This window comes from Pleurodeles waltl, chromosome 9 (genome assembly GCF_031143425.1).
Source record: "Pleurodeles waltl isolate 20211129_DDA chromosome 9, aPleWal1.hap1.20221129, whole genome shotgun sequence".
NCBI lineage: Eukaryota > Metazoa > Chordata > Amphibia > Caudata > Salamandridae > Pleurodeles > Pleurodeles waltl.
In genome coordinates this window covers 743,688,535-743,702,323 of record NC_090448.1, presented here as the reverse complement: position 1 = coordinate 743,702,323, position 13,789 = coordinate 743,688,535, and the positions used below count along the sequence as shown (strand labels likewise).

General features: G+C 45.1%; 1 protein-coding gene across 13 annotated transcripts in view; it reads left to right on the top strand.

Moving 5' to 3' along the window:
- The window catches only part of KAT5 (lysine acetyltransferase 5), a 623,375-nt gene that overhangs the window by 321,469 nt on the left and 288,117 nt on the right, over positions 1 to 13,789 (top strand). The window lies entirely within an intron of this gene.

Here is a 13,789-nt window from a genome sequence, read left to right as displayed (position 1 = left end):
CTCCGAAGACGCGGGTACTTACCTGCTGGCAGACCGGAACCGGGGCACCCCCTTCTCTCCATTGAAGCCTATGTGTTTTGGGCACCTCTTTGACCTCTGCACCTGACCGGCCCTGAGCTGCTGGTGTGGTAACTTTGGGGTTGCTCTGAACCCCCAACGGTGGGCTACCTTGGACCCAAACCTGAGACTTGTAAGTGATTTACTTACCTGACAAAACTAACAAAAACTTACCTCCCCCAGGAACTGTGAAAATTGCACTGTGTCCACTTTTAAAACAGCTTATTGTGTTTTATGTAAAAAGTATACATGCTAATGTAATGATTCAAAGTTCCTAAAGTACTTACCTGCAATACCTTTCAAATGAGATATTACATGTAGAATTTGAACCTGTGGTTCTTAAAATAAACTAAGAGAAGATATTTTTCTATAACAAAACCTATTGGCTGGATTTGTCTCTGAGTGTGTGTTCCTCATTTATTGCCTGTGTGTATGTACAACAGATGCTTAACACTACTCCTTTGATAAGCCTACTGCTCGACCACACTACCACAAAATAGAGCATTAGTATTATCTCTTTTTGCCACTATCTTACCTCTAAGGGGAACCCTTGGACTCTGTGCATACTATTCCTTACTTTGAAATAGTGCATACAGAGGCAACTTCCTACAGCGTCTCTACGATAGGGGACATTCTGGAAGGTGGGGAGTTTAAACCCCTGGCAACATTCCATAAAGAATACAACCTGCATAAATCTCAGTTTTTTAAGTACCCCAATTGAGGCATGCATGGTTAGAGGAAGTTATACCAGGCACTGAAATACTATGCCCCCCTGGAGGGGAGACTACTGCAAGAGCAATTTTCTGAAGGAGATGTAGCCCAAACTTACAGGACCTTAAACAACAACATGCCTGACACCCTAGTCCACCTTAGGGAGCAATGAACACGTGATGTGGGAGATATGGAAGACATAAATTGGGAGGCGGCCCTCATGCATCCCAGGGAGGTAGCTATCAAGGCAATGTTATGTCAAATCCAATACAAAATTCTGCATAGGGTATACTATGATAGACACAGACTTCATACTATGGTTAGAGTGCTGGCCTGATGTGTCTGAGATGCAAGATAAGGAGATATTTTATACATGTGTTATGAGGGGGGCCCTCCTATACAGAGATACTGAACTGCGGTCATTGAGGAGCTTAATGCTGTTATGGAAATCACACTCCGATGGTCCCCAAATACATGTTAATGGGTATTCCAAATGATGTTGAAGCTTCTGGCCCCTAACTTATATTCAGTCCATTGGGACTGGCCGTGGCTAAACAGGATGTAGTCAGACATTGGGTCACAGCCGAAGTCCCCCCAGTTGATGAATGGAGATGGGATGGATCTGTATATGGTCGCAGAGAAGGTCACATATCAATCCTAAAAGGTTTCACAGAGTGTGGGATAGTAGGATAAACTATTGTGGCCTAGGCCTCACAGATGAAATCGGGAGTCCTTTGGACACTGATGGGACCGGATATGTCCTCTGGGCAAAGTTGTTACTAATATGATACTATGTACCTAAGAAGAGAAAGAGGAGATGTTTTATTGTGTACTGCGCTATTCCTCTATATCACTTTGTCATGTGGATTTGCTGTGGCAAGAAGGTTTCTACATTTTGTGACTGTCCTCTGTGCCATTGTCATGGTGGTTTATTTGACAATGTGTTTGTTACAATATAACATAAAATAACAAAAATATTTAACAAAAAAATCTCTGGCTATTATTCGGGTTAGTCAGTCCTTAATTTTCCATTACATAATGCCAGTCATAAAGAAATTCTGGGGGTGCCAGAGAGCCTGAGACAAGATGGCTGCAATTTAGTGCAGCTCTGCTGGCTGGAGAAAACAATCTGCCAAATATCATGCCATCCAGCCTCTGTTAGCACCTGCAAGATGCCCTCGCAGCACCAGAGAGATGGTTTAAGATGACAAGGGCCAATTTGAAGCTGCAGTGACCTTCTGTAGTGAAGAATTCATCTGGAGACTGGGGGGGCACGTGTGTTGCATGGCTCCAAACGGCTAGGCCTGCGCTGGGCACTGTGACTGACGGCCACACTGCAGAGCTGTTTGAGGTGCCTCATAAATGGGGGAGTACTGTGGCCGGGCTAATGTGCGCCCTGGTGGCCGACACTGATGTGGTGATGCGGGGTGGAGTGAGCAGAGGACATCGGCGTGGGGGACATACAGTGGCGCGCTGCTATTTGTTTCCCAGCTAGCTATAAATTTGCAGTGAACAGCTGTATCTGGGAGACCTAACGAAGTGCTGAATTTTATCTTGGAGAATAAGAGTGCAAGTAAGGCCCCACCGTACAGACTGCAGGAGAGCTGGGCCATATACTCCTCTGTAGTGCCTCTGTCTTCGCTGACTACCTGACAGAGATTGTTACTGCTCCCCAGCGGATCTCGAACTGAGTTGGCAGGTGGGAGAGCAGTTGGGTGATTGAGCTGCCCATAGTCTGGTACCTAAATATTGGTAGTAAGAGGTCCTTCAATGGAGATTTTCTGGCTGGGACCCCTTGGTGCACAGGGGCAAAGCTATACGGGAAGAGCCCAAACCACATGGAGACAGCCTCAGGGAGCGATCATGGGGAAAGCAGATAAGAGCCAAACTTGTCTGCCCTTCGAGACCCAGAACTCCTCAGAATCCTCACAGGAGGCCCCAGAGCATGGCAACCCGGCCCCAAATTCCTCATGCACATCTACTCTGGAGGCCACATTATTAGTGATGCAGAACAGTCTTCAGTCTATTGATGGAAAGATTGACTCACTAAATCTACGCATGGACCATATGGCTATCAAGTAGGGCAAACAAACAAAGAGAATCACAGCAGTGGAACAGAGAATCTCAACGGTGGAGGATGAGCTCCAATCTGTGTGATCCACTTGTCTAAACATGGAGAAAGTCCTGGCCATCATACAAGTGAAGAATGAGGTTTTGGAGGCGCTCTTGCGTCAAAACAACCTTCATATATCTGGATTGCCTGAGTCCACTAACACAGGGAAGATGGAAACATATGTGGAAACCATGTGATTAACAGTCTTAGGTGCCATAGTTCCTGCTGATTGTGGAAAGAGCACATAGATCACTCATGACTAGGCGGCCGCCTAGGGCGCCTCCACGTCCCATCATAGCAAAACTATTGAATTACTGCACCCAAGACACAATACTTCAGCTGGCTCGTGAAAAGGGGGACATAAATTACCAGGGCAACCAGATTGCATTCTATCCAGACTTTACGGCGGTGGTGCAGGCAGCCCGCCGGGAGTTTCTGCCAATCAAGAAACACCTGCAGAAAACTGAAATCCTGTATGCCGTGCTGTATCCAGCCTGCCTCCACATAGAATATAAAGGAAAGCAAACTATTTTCACAAACCCAAAGGCAGCAAAGGATTTTCTCAAATCACTCTCGCTGAAAAAAGAGGGGAAACTATAGCGGACAATGAAGAAAATGAAGCATAAGCTCTCAACCTGGACCTCCCCACGTTCCCCACAAGGTGTGCCCAGGCACTGCTGGTAAAGGGTACCTGGACACGACTGAATATCCAGAGTTGTCACCCAGTATACCATACTGATAGCATGTAATGTGATGGGATCTGGTTATATAATACTGTACATTGAATTATGTTCCTTAAATAACTAGACCAGGGGGACAAATATATTTCCTGACATGGAACATACAGGGTCCTAATAACCCAGGCAAGACTAGGCTGGTCTTATTCTATCTTACTTCCCATTATATCCAGATTGCTCTTCTGCAGGAGACACATCTGACACACACTAATGAACACACCATCGGGGCAAAATGGGCGGGATATAGATTGCCATCCTCTTATTCATCATACTCCAGAGGGGTCCTACTTTCCGCATTACGCACATCAAAGTTGATGATAATTTCTGCCTTGTGATAGTTCAAGGGACTGTAGGAAGTTGGCTCTGTATGCACTATTTCAAAGTAAGGAATAGTATGCACAGAGTCCAAGGGTTCCCCTTAGAGGTAAGATATTGGCAAAAAGAGATAATACTAATGCTCTATTTTGTGGTAGTGTGGTCGAGCAGTAGGCTTATCAAAGGAGTAGTGTTAAGCATTTGTTGTACATACACAAGCAATAAATGCGGAACACACACTCAGACAATTCCAGGCCAATAGGTTTTTGTATAGAAAAATATCTTTTCTTAGTTTATTTTAAGAACCACAGGTTCAAATTTTACATGTAATGCTTCAAATGAAAGGTATTGCAGGTAAGTACTTTAGGAACTTTGAATAATCACAATAGCATATATACTTTTCAAATCAATCACATATAGCTATTTTAAAGCTAGACAGTGCAATTTTCAACAGTTCCTGGGGGAGGTAAGTATTTGTTAGTTTTTGTAGGTAAGTAAACCACCTACGGGGTTCAAGTTTGGGTCCAAGGTAGCCCACCGTTGGGGGTTCAGAGCAACCCCAAAGTTACCACACCAGCAGCTCAGGGCCGGTCAGGTGCGGAGTTCAAAGTGGTGCCCAAAACGCATAGGCTTCAATGGAGAAGGGGGTGCCCCGGTTCCAGTCTGCCAGCAGGTAAGTACCCGCGTCTTCGGAGGGCAGACCAGGGGGGTTTTGTAGGGCACCGAGGGGGACACAAGTTAGCACAGAAAGTACACCCTCAGCAGCACGGGGGCGGCCGGGTGCAGTGTGCAAACACGCGTCGGGTTTCCAATGTAAATCAATGGGAGACCAAGGGGTCTCTTCAGCGATGCAGGCAAGGGGGGGCTCCTCGGGGTAGCCACCACCTGGGCACAGGAGAGGGTCTCCTGGGGGGGGGTCACTCCTGCACTGGAGTTCCGATCTTTCAGGTCCTGGGGGCTGCGGGTGCAGAGTCTTTTCCAGGCGTCGGGATCTAGGAATCAGGCAGTCGCGGTCAGGGCGAGCCTCGGGATTCCCTCTGCAGGCGTTGCTGTGGGGGATCAGGCGGGGCAACTCTGGCTACTCACAGTCTCATAGTCACCGGGGAGTCCTCCCTGAAGTGTAGTTTCTCCACAAGTCGAGCCGGGGGCGTCGGGTGCAGAGTAGCAAGTCTTACGCTTCCGGCGGGAAACGCAGTTGTCTTTAAGTTGCTTCTTTGGAAACAAAGTTGCAGTCTTTGGTGAACAGGGCCGCTGTTCTCAGGAGTTTTTTGGTCCTTCTAGAGCAGGGCAGTCCTCTGAGGATTCAGAGGTCGCTGGTCCCTGGGGAGAGCGTCGCTGGAGCAGTTTCTTCAGAAGGGGGGAGACAGGCCGGTAGAGCTGGGGTCAAAGCAGTTGGTGTCTCCGTCTTCTCTGCAGGGTTTTTCAGCTTAGCAGTCCTCTTCTTCTTAGGTTGCAGGAATCTAGTTTCCTAGGTTCTGGGGAGCCCCCAAATACTAAATTTAAGGGCGTGTTTAGGTCTGGGGGGTTAGTAGCCAATGGCTACTATCCTTGAGGGTGGGTACACCCTCTTTGTGCCTCCTCCCTGAGGGGAGGGGGGCACATCCCTATTCCTATCGGGGGAATCCTCCTTCTACAAGATGGAGGATTTCTAAAAGTCAGAGTCACCTCAGCTCAGGACACCTTAGGGGCTGTCCTGACTGGCCAGTGACTCCTCCTTGTTTTTCTCATTATCTCTCCTGGACTTGCTGCAAAAAGTGGGGGCTGGGTCCAGGGGGCGGGCATCTCCACTAGCTGGAGTGCCCTGGGGCATTGTACACGAAGTTGAGCCTTTGAAGCTCACTGCTAGGTGTTACAGTTCCTGCAGGGGGGAGGTGTGAAGCACCTCCACCCAGAGCAGGCTTTGTTTCTGTCCTGAGAGAGCACAAAGGCTCTCACCGCATGGGGTCAGAAACTCGTCTCTCAGGAGCAGCCTGGCACAGACCAGTCAGTCCTGCACTGAACAATTGGGTAAAATACAGGGGGCATCTCTAAGATGCCCTCTGTGTGCATTTTTTAATAAATCCAACACTGGCATCAGTGTGGGTTTATTATTCTGAGAAGTTTGATACCAAACTTCCCAGTATTCAGTGTAGCCATTATGGAGCTGTGGAGTTCGTTTTTGACAGACTCCCAGCCCATATACTCTGATGGCTACCCTGCACTTACAATGTCTAAGGTTTTGCTTAGACACTGTACAGGCATAGTGCTCATGCACCTATGCCCTCACCTGTGGTATAGTGCACCCTGCCTTAGGGCTGTACGGCCTGTTAGAGGGATGACTTACCTATGCCATAGGCAGTGTGAGGTTGGCATGGCACTCTGAGGGGAGTGCCATGTCGACTTAGTCATTTTCTCCCCACCAGCACACACAAGCTGGTAAGCAGTGTGTCTGTGCTGAGTGAGGGGTCCCTAGGGTGGCATAAGACATGCCACAGCCCTTAGAGACCTTCCCTGGCATCAGGGCCCTTGGTACCAGGGGTACCAGTTACAAGGGACTTACCTAGGTGCCAGGGTTGTGCCAATTGTGGAAACAATGGTACATTTTAGGTGAAAGAACACTGGTGCTGGGGCCTGGTTAGCAGAGTCCCAGCACACTTCTCAGTCAAGTCAGCATCAGTATCGGGCAAAAAGTGGGGGGTAACTGGAACAGGGAGCCATTTCTTTACAGGGACACTCTATGGTACCTCAGTCACAATAGTTAATATGTATGAACCCAATGTGGACGATCCCAGCTTTTACACCACACTCTGGAGTAATTTGCATGCTATGTCACCAACTAATATTATATGAGGAGAGGCTTGAACACCTATCTAAACGTTGATATGGATAGGTAAGATGACAGATTGGCAGGATAAACAGTCTGCTGATATTATTCATTCAGGGCTAGATGAATACAGTCTGCTTGATCTCTAGCAGCTACCATACCGTCAGCTGAGGGAGGACACCATTACCTCATCCGTTCACGTCTCGTGGTCCAGGCTTGACTACTGGTCAGTGCCTAGGGAAGTATTTGTGTGGTTTAAGGGTATGTTACATATGCCTAAGATACACTCTGACCATGCCCCGGTTCAGTTAAGGCTGAGGCTGTCCAATATTGCCCCAATACCTTTTGTATGGTGGTTCTGTGCTTCAGCATTACTTGACGCAGTACTTAAACAAGAGGTGCAATCTGCTACTAATGAATATTTTTAAAAGAATGTGGGCACTGTGTTTGGAAACAACACTCCCTGGGAGGCCTTTAAGGTCACAATTAGGGGGTCTGCATCAGCGCTTAGGCGGGAGAACTGAAAGTAGTTTGCCACCAACTACAAAAAACTGAGGATACCCTACACTCACTCGAGTGCCAGTATGAAAGCCATCCCACAAAGGCCCCCACTGGCAGCCATACGTGAGCATCTCATCGACTTCCATGATCTAGCCACACAAGAAAGAGTTCCTATCCAAGCAGTATGTGGCCCGAGCGTATGGGGAGAGGGCCGCCCTTTTGTCACACCCTGACCTAGAAACTCTGAGAACCAAGGGACGAGGGGCACATCATTAAACTTTTGTGTCCAGTGGCTCGGGAGTGTTAAGATACACCCTCTATTCTTGCTGTATATAAACAGTTCTACTCTAAACTATATGACCCTAACAAGACTACCACCAGCAGTGAGATAAACGATTACATCGAAGATATCACATTGATGTAGCTCTCCCATGGACAGTGTGAATTCCTATCACAGCCTATATTGTTTGAAGAGATAAAGGATACTATCCGTGCGACCCCAAATGCTATGGTCCCTGGACTCACTCAATGGCCTGATTGTCGAGTTCTGTAAGGAGTTCAAAGAGCTTTTATACCCCACCCCAAAGAATCTTCATTCCATGTACGAGGAAACTTACCAAAAGAAGTTGCTACCCCCCCAAGCAGCAATAGTTGCCCTATTAAAACCGGATAAATCACCTAACCAGTGCAAATCCTATAAGCCGCTGTCACTAACATGATACGAAAATCCTGGCTAATATACTTGCCGCAAGGCTACAGCCATTGCTTCACAAGCCAGGGCTGCAGGATCAATCCGATTTTATACCAACTAGATATATGCTACAGCCCTTACTTCCCAAGCTAGAGCTGCTGCATCGATCCAGTTTTATACCAACTAGATGTACTACACATAATAAATAGACTATTTTTGCCCTATTGCATCAACAGGACTGCAATGCCAGTGGTGGCTGCCCTCTTGAACGCTGCTCTGGCTCTCGACTGTTGCATGGACATGCATGTTTCAAATGTTATCCCGCATGGACATGCCGGAAACATTTATCCGTTCGATTTGCCGGTTATACACAGATCCGATAGCACAGGTGCGTATAATGGGCAAAGCTTTTATGGGTTCTCATGTATAGATGCATGCAACAGGGATGTCCCCTGCACCATTGCTCTTTGTAATAGCACTGGAGCCACTGGCCTGTGTAGTTTCCTAGCAACATGCTTCATCGGCCTTGCAGTTCCAGCTCCAACCAATAAGCATCGCGCTTTATGTGGATGACATATTGCTGTATACTGCGCATATCGACCCAGTGATTCGGGAGTACATCAGATTTGAATAATATTCAGGCCTGTGAATTAATTGATCAAAGTCAGTTATATGTGCTCTTACGCCCAGTACCTTGAATTTCCTGTGGTCTGGACCACAGATCCGGTCAAATACTTAGGGGTTGGGGTGCACAGAGATCCACAGGTAGTAATCCGCTGGAAGTATAGTAGGGACAGTGTCCAAATGAGACCAAGTAGCTCGCTGGTCGAGACTTCCACTGTCTCTGGCAGATAGAATTGCAGTCATTAAAATGGTGGTACCAACCAAATTTTATACCTCTTCATTAACATACCCATTCCACTTCCCCCTACATTTCTTTAAGACGCTTAGGACTCACTTAGTCAAGTTGACATGGGCAGGAAAGCAACAATGATTAGGCTGGAGAACACTTACCTTACCATACACCAGCAGTGGGTTCAATGCTCTCATCTCTACTATCTCTGTGCACAAACTCATTTTGCACAGTATTGATACATATTGCATGACTATATACTACATGTTGCGATAGAACATGGCTACGCTTCCCCAGTCTCGCCCTCTGTTCTGTCTGATTGACATTCAGTCACAAAGCTCTATTGTGCCATGCAGACTGACAGACCCGAAACCCAGGACAGAACACTTGTAGGGTGAAATGAGATAAGAGTCAGGCCGATAATGGGTGCAGATTGAAGGTTTTGCTGTGCACAACTACATATCTTTACATCTAATTGTAACCTCTGGATAATCCACTTCAAATTTCTGCACCAAATGTATTATACACTTGTCAAATTATACAGGTTTGGACTGAGATGTGGGGCAACCTTGCTGGGTTTCTGCTACTGGCCTGGAATTGTAAATGTGTTAAGAAATATTGGGCACAGGTTTCTACTGCCATGCCAGACATGGTGATGGAACTTAGAGTGTGACCCTCCGGTTTGCCTATTGGGGCTGGTCAAATATGTACAACCAACTAACCGTAAATTTTTGTCAGTGGCCTTGCTGCTGACTAAGAGGAGAGTGGCCCTGCACTGGGGGAAAACAGAGACACCCACTAAACAACAATGACTGATGTATATGCTGTACTGTCGATCACAGCTTGAGTTGTATGCTGATGATTTGCTGCTCCATTGAGACGCAAGAAAATGTGGGGCTTCTCACTGCATACTTACTGTCACATCGAGAAAAGGCAAACGTGAATTTGGTACTAGGGAGTTGTGAGAGAACAGATGTTCACTCTGACGTGGTGTTTTGTATGAGTTGTAGCGCGGACATCAGGATGTATGATTAGTTTCTTTTTTTATAGGGTGAACGTGGGTGACTTATGTCTTCTGTTTCATTACAGGTGTTATGTGTTATCTATGCATAATAAAAAAAATAAAGAAATACTGCAAAGAATAAATACAAATACACAAAAATAATATATACATGTAACCAGAGGGGGGAACGAGAACAGTAAGGAACATCAATCTCTTTTTTATGGTTAAAAATATAAGGTTTGAGCTTGGATGGATCAGTGTAAGTAATAGTCACTGAAATTATGTCAGTCTTCGGCCACTGCTTTTTTTTTTTTTTAACATGATTAAGGATTTGCTGCATTTTCTACATAATCAGTCATCTGCTGTATAATCTGCAGATTTTACTAAATTGTTTCTAGCTCAAATGGATCAGAAGTTACTAAAATGTAGCAATATGTTTGCATGCATTGGAAGACCCTTCCTACAGGTTAACTGGTCATCTTTCAGTTTCTTAACTACATATTTGGTAGTTAACCTGGTACTAATGAGGTGAACCCTGTGCCTATAGAGTATTACATGTGTAAGAATGACAAAATAATGTAGTATTACTATAAACAAATGTGCTTCCTTAGCCGCATAATTTGCCTTTTCTTGCTGCATAATTTAGTTAATCCTGCTGCTAATTTGGTGCTCTCCTGCAAGGTAATTCCAGCAGCAATGGTACATTTTTTTTCCTTGTGTGTAACTTTAAACAAACAGGGAGGAATCGGAAAACAACAAGCATTCATTTGTCTTAATGTTGGTAGAAGTCCAAAGAATTCTTTCCATGTTGCTGCTGTTGATTTGTCCACATCCTCTGGAAAGAAAATCCTATGACCATCCCAGATAAATTGTTTCTTTTGATTTACAACTGCCCAAATCTTCAATAAAATCTGTAAATTCCAAACCTAGAACAGTAACTCATGTAGGTTTAGTCTCAGTCAAAAAATGTGTTTCTTTCCAAGCTTTCAGAACAGATCATATCTCCTCCTTCTACATCTTCTGGAGGACCATACATTATGTTGACATAAATGCACAAATTATTTTGACAGCATCTGTTTTTAAGGTCTTCAGTGTGGAATTTTTGTTCTGAAATCTTCTTCTGCTCTCAAATTTTGTATGTGAAATCTTCCACATCACTTGCTATTTGCTCCACCACCAAAAGTCTGTTTTCTATTAAAGACCACTTACCATGAATTCTACCAAGTCTTTTGTTTATTTGCATCTTTGGTTTCAGAGCCCTTATTTCTTCTAACAAGATTTCAGTTGTTGGAGGAAGATAAACTGTAATTAGAAATGGGGGATCTTTCTTTAGTCTTTTAGTCAATGATCCACTAGACGCACAATCTGTGAGTAAGAAGGCTTTGTGTCATTACATTTGATGAAGAAGCATCTATATTATTAACTGAAGACCTTAAAGATTCCAATTCTCTTTTAAGACCTTCGTATTTGGTAATGAGACTCCTTTGAACAATTTTGAATTCACTTCCCAGAGGTACCAGATCTGTTACGTCTGTTAAATTTATCTATAAACCAAGCACATGATTGTTAAAAAGTCTGACTTATTCTACAGCTAGGTCGTACTTCCACAGAAGACCTAGAGTCAACATAATCTTCTACTCCACAAGAAACTTCCCGTAAAGTTAACACTGGGAAATCCTTATTCTGAAAAAAGTGCAAAACCTATAGAGGTTTTATTCAATAACAATGGTCAAGACATTTTTTAGTGTAATAGTTCAAAGGCTTCAAACACAGCAAAGAGGTCCAGTTAAAAGAGGGCCACATTGTCTCCCCTGTCCACGGTCATGCAAAGGTCAACTGTGGCGATGATGAGGGTTGGGTCTGAAACCAGTTTGAGTGATGTTGAGGACTTGGTGGTCGTTTATGTTCGGTGAGACGTTTATTGATGATTTTCTTTAAGACATTGATAGGAAATGGTAGCAGAGTAAAATTGAATGAGTGAGTGTTTCCTATTGTCTGGGCAGGTCACAGAAGTATTGCAAGTGTTCAAAATGGGTGTGAACATAGCACTGATCGGTTGCAGTCCTCTGGAGTAGGCATGGTGGGGACAGTGGTCCGATGGCACCCCTGAGTGGTTCTCTTATCTCACGCCACCATCTCAACAGTTGTCAAGCTACAGGCCTGCCTTGAATTGATCTTGTTGTCTTTCCTACACACAGTGCAGTGGACGTGCTGAAAACATTTTGGCCTGTGCCATGTTGCACCATGTGTCAGCTGATGCTGTAGCAACACACCTTAAACCGCAGACCTCAATGCAATGCAATGTCAAGGGTTAAAGAACAGATCAATTTGGTACCACCCACTTTATCCAGACAGACCAACCAGGGTTTATTTTGTGCTGTTGCAGAATCATCACTCATTATAGGTTGAAGAGTAGTAAGTACCTGGAGCGCTGCACTTATTTGTCATTAGAAGCTAAAAAGAACATTCTACTTAACACGATTAGTGTTCCAGATATGGGAACATATGAATATCAGACATATGTTCATATGATGGTTAGTTCTCTTAGGTAGTAAACTAATATCAAATGTAAAGTGCAAATGGTGTGACCAGTAAGGCTTATGTGAATGAAAGGGTGGACATATAAGGGCTTTTACCTATCTCCACTTCTTTTTGTCCATGATCATGGCATTTACTTGCTTACATTACCTTCTCATTCCATATGCTTTTTGGCCTTTCCTTATAGAATACTGATGTCATCTAACATCTCTTTTTTTTTTTATCTTAATCTGAGTAAATATATCTCATATATACACTGGAAAAAAAACAATGGTTAAAATAACATTATAGTTAGGAGAAATGATCAGTAACAATATAACGTTTAAAAGAAAGAAAAAAAAAGAAATTCACCAGTTATAGTTATCTCAAGTAACTATAACTTTTACTCTAAGCGACCTGTAACTCGCACCCCTGCCATGCAAAGTTTTCTCATAAATAATTTCATGCAAATGTTGCAGTGATATCACTGATGTCATAGAAGAAGTCATGAGTGATGTAATATGTGGGTTCATTAACAGTGCAATGCAAGGGCATGCTAGCCCCGAGCTGCCAACTCCATGCCACGCACAGCCATTGGCAACATGGCATAATATTTCCTTTTGGGCCCTGGGGACTCCATCCCCTGGGTCCATATATTAAGGGGAGGAGAGCATGCAGCTCCCTTCCCCAAACTTTTAGGCCACAAGGCACTCAACCCCCAGGACCAAATTCAATTAAAAAAAATGTGAAGGGGGCTGTGTGGCCCTCTTTCCCCCCAGCTGTAATAGACCCTAGAGACCTCATCCCCTGTGGCTGAATTCTAAGGTGAGAGGTGCCGTCAAAACCCCTTCCCTCCCTCCCCCCAAGCCTTATCAGGCCCCAGGGACCCAATCACCCGGGGCCAAAGCCATTAACAAAGGGTGAAGGGCTGCATGACAGTATAATGGGAGGAGTTCCATATTGCCCCCTCTCCAAGTCTTAATAGGCCCTAGAGACCCCCTTCCCCTGGGGTTGTATTTTATTAAGTACCTCTTTGTGGACAGTGGGGGGGCCAGGACTCATGGGCCCCTCCCGGCTCCCTGCAGAGTGCACCAGCAGGTATTGCTCCTGCCCAGAGGGAAGAGCTGTTTTTTGCCCTCCGGGCACGAGCAATATGTGTTCTGTTTCTCTGCCCACAGAAGTCAGCTACCAATCGCCAGGAGCATTTTTAAATCTCCTCCTGGCTAGAAGCAGACTTCTTCCATGTTTGCTCTAGTTTGGCAGGAGATTAAAAAATGGTCCTTACAGACCGGAGCAAACATATATTTCCCTGCCCACGCTAGTGCTGGAAGTGGAACTACTGTGTCCAGGGACAGGCGGATTTCCTGAGGCCTTTTTAAGGCTCAGTGAGGACTGCCAGTCCGCACCTTCCCCCTTTATTCACATTTCGACCCCAAGGTTTGAGATCCTCGGGCCTAACTAGGCTTAAGGAGGAGGGCCTGAGCACCA